Source organism: Podarcis cretensis (genome assembly GCF_951804945.1).
Source record: "Podarcis cretensis genome assembly, chromosome: 6".
Classification (NCBI taxonomy): Eukaryota; Metazoa; Chordata; class Lepidosauria; order Squamata; family Lacertidae; genus Podarcis; species Podarcis cretensis.
In genome coordinates this window covers 19,918,052-19,924,865 of record NC_137175.1, presented here as the reverse complement: position 1 = coordinate 19,924,865, position 6,814 = coordinate 19,918,052, and the positions used below count along the sequence as shown (strand labels likewise).

General features: G+C 45.8%; 1 long non-coding RNA gene across 2 annotated transcripts; it reads left to right on the top strand.

Annotated features, from left to right (window-relative positions):
- The first annotated feature begins 1,399 nt into the window (after positions 1 to 1,399).
- Positions 1,400 to 6,297, top strand: LOC307218517. Of its 2 annotated transcripts, XR_013839999.1 has the most exons (4): positions 1,400 to 1,811; positions 1,902 to 1,984; positions 5,098 to 5,302; positions 5,686 to 6,297. It is a non-coding gene; the product is annotated as an uncharacterized lncRNA (long non-coding RNA). The 2 variants fall into 2 exon arrangements; XR_013840000.1 differs by having other exon boundaries at positions 1,400 to 1,984.
- Positions 6,298 to 6,814: the final 517 nt, after the last annotated feature.

Below are 6,814 nucleotides of genomic sequence, written 5' to 3'. Positions count from 1 at the left end.
GCGCAAAAATTGACGCTGGGAATGTCTGGCATGCAAACTGTTTCAGGCGAGGGGAAACAACAAGCAAACACAAAGCAAGTTTTCTGGATGAGTTCAGGCCAAACACATTGCCTCAAACCCCTTCTTAATCTCACCGTTTCCCCATTTGCTTTTCTGCTGAAAGGAAAAGCCACAAAATGAAGAACAACAGCAGACCCAATTACTCCGGAAGAGATGGCCTGTTTCACCCATTGCAACATCAACCTCGCTCCAAGTTAGTACTCCTCTAGCTAAAAGTAGAACCAATTTGAGCTAATTTTGATGTCTGAACGTCCTTGCCTCTTGATGGATGTGAAATAGTATGTTTGATGTGCCTTAGGCAGCTTCATATGACATGACTGGGGAACCTGCTACTATAGCCCCATGCAGGCATTGCAAAATTGTAAGCACTGAGTGTGCTCCTCCCTCCCTGGAACATTGAGCAGCAAGATCTAAAAGGGGTTTATGAACATAAGGCGAGTCCACTGGATCAGGCCAATGTCCCATCTAGTCTAGCATCCTGTTCTCACAGTGGCCAATCAGATGCCCGTGAGAAGCCTGGAAGCTGGATGTGAACACAACAGCACTCTGCCCACCTGCAGTTCCCAGCAATCATACGTGCTCCCTTTGACTGTGGAGGTAGGACATAGTCATTGTGCCATATTCTAGCCCCTTTATGGAAATTCTGGCCGAACCAGCAAGAATATTATTGGGACAAAAATGGAAACAAGAAGAACTACTGACGAAAGAAGAACGGAGGATGAAGTTGATGGACTATCAATGGAGAATGAAGGAGAATGGAGGATGAAGTTGATGGACTAGATAAATTAACAGGAAGGATTCGAAACCTGCAGGATCAGAGATTCTTAGAAGACTGGAGTAAATATATGAACTATTTGAAAAGTAATTGTGATGAACAGATTACGCTAGTAGGACTGCAAGAAGTTTTGTAAGGTGGATTATTGGAAACATTGCAAGAAAGACTATGAAAGAATTATTAGTTAAGGACAATTAAATGTAATATAGAAATTAAGAAATGCAGAATTAGTGATAAAGAATGGGAAATCATCAGAGGTGCTGATGAAAGTCTAAACTATTGTATAAGATGAGAAGTTATGTTGTATGACTGTTGGAACTGATATGTTAAAAAATCAATTAAAATGTATATACATATATAAAAAAGGAAATTCTGGCAGCTGTTGATAGCCTTCTCCTCTGTGAAGGACCCAAGCACAAAAGCTTTCTCCCAACCCACAGTTTCCAGAAACTAGTTAACTTGTGCGCACATTCACCTGAACGGACTCGCAATGCTCCCCACAATCAGGAACCCAAATTGAATAGAATCATAGAATCTGAAAGCTGGAAGGGACCCTGGGGGGTCATCTGGTCCAACCCCCTGAAGTGCAGGAATCTCAGCTAAAGCATCCACGACAGATGGCCATCCAACCTCTGCTTAAACACCTCCAAGGAAGGAGAGTCCACAACCTCCAGGCTCTACTCTGGGGGCGTCAAGCCTGAGGGCATCATGACTTGCCTGAGGGGTGTGGCTATGCATGCTGTCCTGGTGAGCATCTTCACTTCAGGATTTTCAGTTACACCATTGCCAGTAAATGCAATCTCTAGCCAGCCACAGCCCACACCAAATAGCTCTTGTGTGGGAGCTATTACAATTTATGAAGGCAGAGTCAGTTGGGACTAATTTCATGCAACAACCACCTTTCCCAGTACTGTTTACACTGACAGAGGCTCACTAAAGATTCGTGCAGGTAGAGGCTATGCTTGCTGGTCTCAAGGTGGGAGATCATTCTGCTGTGGGAGATTTTCTGCTGTAGGAGATCATTCTGCTGTAGGAGATTTTCTCACCAAATTTAATCTGCTTTTAGGTCTAAAGCTCTACAGGGACTGGGTGGTGCTGTGAATAACGTGTGAAGTTCAAAAACTGACTCTTATTACCCAAATATAAGATGTAAGTGGATTATTCATTTCAGTGTTGTTAACAGATATACTGGCAGGCATATTTCTTTCGTTTATAAAATAGACTCGAACCACAACTCTGTTACGGCACTAAAGGGATAATGCTTTCAAACCACAGGGTTTTTAGTGCTATCACACCGCTTGAAAGCACTTCACAAACATTAACTAATAAAATACTCATATATCTCCGAGGGAAATCTTCATTGTACAATAAACAAACAATCAGGAAAAGTGAACTTAATCCCGTTTGAAGCTGAGGAAATTTGATTGAAATTTTGGGCGGAGGTTTGGTCGTTTCATTGTCATCTTTTATCTGAGATGCCTCACTCAGCCCTAATCTTCCCCATCTAAACCACATTATTAACAAACAAAATAATTTTTTTGAAGAAGACCAGGTCTTGGCAGGAAATAGCATGTCCTATCTTGTCTTGACAACATTCGCCAGAAAAATAATTGTGGTTGGTTCAGTTAAGGAGAGGGGATGAGGGAGGGGGAAGCTCAAACAGGTTTTTGTAGAAAAACTGTTTGTTTGCTCTTTACCGGAATGATAAATTTAATGGTGGTAGAGATCCTTCTGATTGTGCATGAGTTTATATGCATATCCAGGCCCTATCCATGCTACAAAACTCCTGCAGGCCTGCAGGCAAAGGTTTGGCGGGCAAATGCCAACACACACAACCTCTGCCGATCGTCAGATCGTGGGAGAATCTTTCAATTCTCCCCAGTGTAAAAAACTGTGAAATGAACAAAAACAGCACACGATGAGGAAGGAGCCCACTCGATGTTGTGATGGTTTTATATTTGCAGTGTAGGACAGGGGATAGCTGCATTTCCTAGGCCCAGTCAGGGTTCTTCCTCATAAGGAGACCTCAAAGCTGCACCAGAGAACATCTGTACTATTCCGCTCCAACATCCATGGAGTGCCTGGACATCAGGGGAATGTGGCAGTGGTGGCAGATGCGGTTAGTACCCTTGGTGGCAGGTCTGAATGGCATGACCCTGCAACCATGCATTCCTTTGGCACATGGAGGGTGTTGTGTATTCAGGGGTCAATGTTTGCCTGAGCTTCAGTCTGGACTAAGGATTCTGAGCCCCTGTGTTCCGATTTGATACATGACACCCAATCACAGAACATCTCAGGATTTGGGCCTCTGCCATTGGCCCTTTCTTTACAGCATTGGACTTTCCTTTCGCTTCCAGGCATATCCGCAACTGAGGGACCTTTTGGCTTTGGCCCAGCTGCTTCATCAGCTCTGCATCTACTTGTACTTGTCCTCCGCTCTTCCTCAGTAGAATGTTGGACGCCTTCTGACCTGAGGGGCTTATCTTCCAGCGTCATAACTTTTATATGCCTGTTGTCTTTGTCCATGGAGTTTTCTTGACAGGGATACTGGAGTGGCTTGCCGGTTCCTCCTCCAGGTCGCCACGGCAAGGCAGTGATCCATGAAGGGGATATATAGTTAAAGCTATGGTTCTCCCAGTAGTGATGTATGGAAGTGAGAGCTGGACCATAAAGAAGGCTGATCGCCGAAGAATTGATGCTTTTGAATTATGGTGCTGGAGGAGACTCTTGAGAGTCTCATGGACAGCAGGAAGATCAAACCTATCCATTCTGAAGGAAATTAGCCCCGAGTGCTCACTGGAAGAAGCTGAGGCTCCAATACTTTGGCCACTTCATGAGAAGAGAGGACTCCCTGGAAAAGACCCTGATGTTGGGAAAGATAGAGAGCACAAGGAGAAGGGGATGACAGAGGATGAGATGGTTGGGTAGTGTTCTTGAAGCTACCAGCATGAGTTTGACCAAACTGCGGGAGGCAGTGGAAGACAGGAGTGCCTGGCGTGCTCTGGTCCATGGGGTCATGAAGAGTCAGACACGACTAAACAACAACAACATTGGCCCTTAAACTCTGAGTCATGATTCACCCATCTACACTTTAGAGGGGTTTATGGGAACCCCCACTATGGAAAGCTAGAAGGAGGGAGGGAACTGGTGGTGTGCAGCTCATAGCCTCCAAGTGTCCTGATTTTCCAGGTGCAGTCCTAGAATTCTGAAAGCTATCCCAGCTTGGATCCCAGAATGCCCCCATTTTCCCTGCCAGTGCTGCCACTGCCCAGCTCAGGGAGGAGGATGAGACAGCGCTTGTCCCGACCAATGGTGGCGGTTGCAAAGGAGCATCCTGTTGCCTCTCCATGGCCACTGCTGTCGGCCTCCTCCCTTGAGCTTGTAGCAGCTGCTGGAGAGCAGGCAAGGAGAAAGAGAGGTTGCTGGTGCTGAGGCCCAGCCTTGAGTGACATACCATTTCCGAGGGGCAGGCAGAGGGCAGGCCCACCCTGGTCACGAAGAAAGGGAAAGAGGAGAGGATCGCAAAGAGTACATATTTGTGCATCTGCATCTCATCTCGCCCCTTTCTAAAATGTATTTATTGCTGCGTGTTTTTCTTTTTTGTCAATCTACCAAAGAATAAAATAAAATCGGGATTAAGGGGTTTTCTCAACACGGTGGAAGGGGTGTTGTGCTGTGTCCCGTTGGTGAAGTAGTGGCGGCACTTTTTCTGATAGGAAATGCTCTGTGGTGGGTGGGTGGGGGACAATGGCAAGAAAATAGGGTCAGCTGGGCACGAGCGGACCAATGTCCCTGTTTTCACCTGAGGAATGTTGGAGGGTATGGCAAGCTTTCTGGAAAAATGCACAGCTAGCAACGAGGAACAACCCACACTGCAAAACATGGTTCCAGAGCCCACTTGTGAATATTACAGTGACCAGGTGGAATGCCCTCTGAGTAAGACCATTCTGGGAGAGAAGGAGCCTCATTATGGCCCTACATTCCAGCCAAGCTGAGGGTCTTCTCGCAATTGCCCCTGTCCTCCAGATCCATCCTGGTGGGGTATGAGGTCTCACCTGCAGTCTGAAGGGCTATAGCCGTTTCCCCTGCCACATAAGGGTCCTCCTGGCTCACCCGGCCACTTGCATTACCTTAAAACGCTTTTCTAGATGCATTTTGCATTCCTGTGGGTCCGTGAAACATGGCGTACTCCCAAATGCTCTGGGAAGATTGTGTGGGTCAGACTGACCTGGTCTATAATCATTAACTATTTCTGTCAACAGATAAGAAGTTGAATACTTAGAAAAGAGATGAGCGTGCTGGGGAAAAGGTTGGCCATTTACTCTCTGTTTGCCCTGTGCCTTGCACTATGAGCCCAGATGTGCCGGGCAGAGTCTCTGAAATCAAGTCTCATAGCAACTATCAGGGTGAAGAGCGCCTCATCATTTGAATCATCACCATTCAAGTGCACTTCTTAGAGCTTTGTAGGTAAATGCAAAAATAAATAAATACATGGCTAGCCTACCCTCTTTGTAAAATATACAGCTAACAAGGTTGGGGACCTTGTAGCAAATCAGACCACTGGTCTATCTAGATCAGCACAGACTCATAGTTGCTCTCTGGGGCTTCAGATAAGGGTCCCTCCCACCTCTTCCTGAACCTGGGATCTTCTTCATGCAAAGCATAAGCTGTGCCACCGAGCTAAAGTCCTTCTGCTTGATTAGTGATTCCTATATTATTTAGTTATTTGATTTATTGATTTATTCATTGGGAGGAGCTGCTTTCTTTTTGGGTGAAATCGGCCCCCATCTTCCAGGACCAAAAAAAAAATATAATTTATTTTTTTTAAAACGTCTTTTGTGGTTTTGCAGATATGAGATGGTTAGTACACTCCATGGAAGCTGAGCAGCGGCCACAATTGCAAAACACAAGGAGCGTTTTTTAAAATTGTGGTGCATGCTTGTCACTGCGCAATTTGGGGTCAACGGGAGTGGCTTTTGGATTTTAGGGCAAGTGTGTGTGCCTGCCTGGAAGTGGGAGATGTTTCCAACAATCCTTAAAGTGTGAGGTGGTCTCCCTGTGGAGGAACAAAGAAGTGGAACCTTTTAGGAATTTTTCCAAGTGACACTTTTTTGGAAAGCTATCCACATCTTGCCTGATGTACTTCCTCTGGACTCCTTCCTAGATTTTGTGTATGTTTGACTAAGCAGTTGGCATTTTTACCAGGAGCAGATGATGTAGGCACTTACTTGACCTCTCAATGGCTGAACCACTGCTGCTTACCGGAAGGGAGAATGGGAGGGGCAAGGCGGCAGGAGGGGTGGAGCCAATATGGCGCCCTTGTTGTTGCATTTACACAGTGACAACTTCCCTGCGCCCTCAAACCTCCTCCTCTTTCTCAACCACCACCCTGTCCATTACTTTTTTTTTTTACTGCACTAACTATTGAAGCCATGCTTCATCCAATAGTGACATCAAAACATCAAAAGATCCTTTCTGCCATTCACAGAAGCCAACCAGGTAGAGCTGAAGGACGTTTTGCTTATCTAACACAAGAATAGCCATTGATAGGCCTCTCATTCACATATGTGGTGCCTGGTATTTTAGAGGGAAGCCAGCAAAATTTTAAACTGCACTGGCTGCTGATTTGCTGTTGAGTCACATCCAAGGTTGACTGAAGGGCTTTTCCACACTTACCTTATTCCAGCTCTGCACTTTAAATCTCTGTGTCTGAGTGCCCTTCCCCCCGCTAGAGCTTCCCCCACAGAAACCTGCTCTCTAGTGCTCAATCGGAGCAAACGTCACATTAACCCAAATTAACGTTTGCTCTGACTGAGCTCTAAAAAACAGGTTTTCGCAAAGAAAGCTCAGGGGCAACCCCTCTCCCCAAACTTCTCAGACACAGAACTTTAATGTGCAGCCGTGTGCTTGGAAAGAGTGGGGCTAAAGCTGAGTGTGGATAAGCCCTTATAAGGATCTGTATAAATCAGGGTCTTGCTC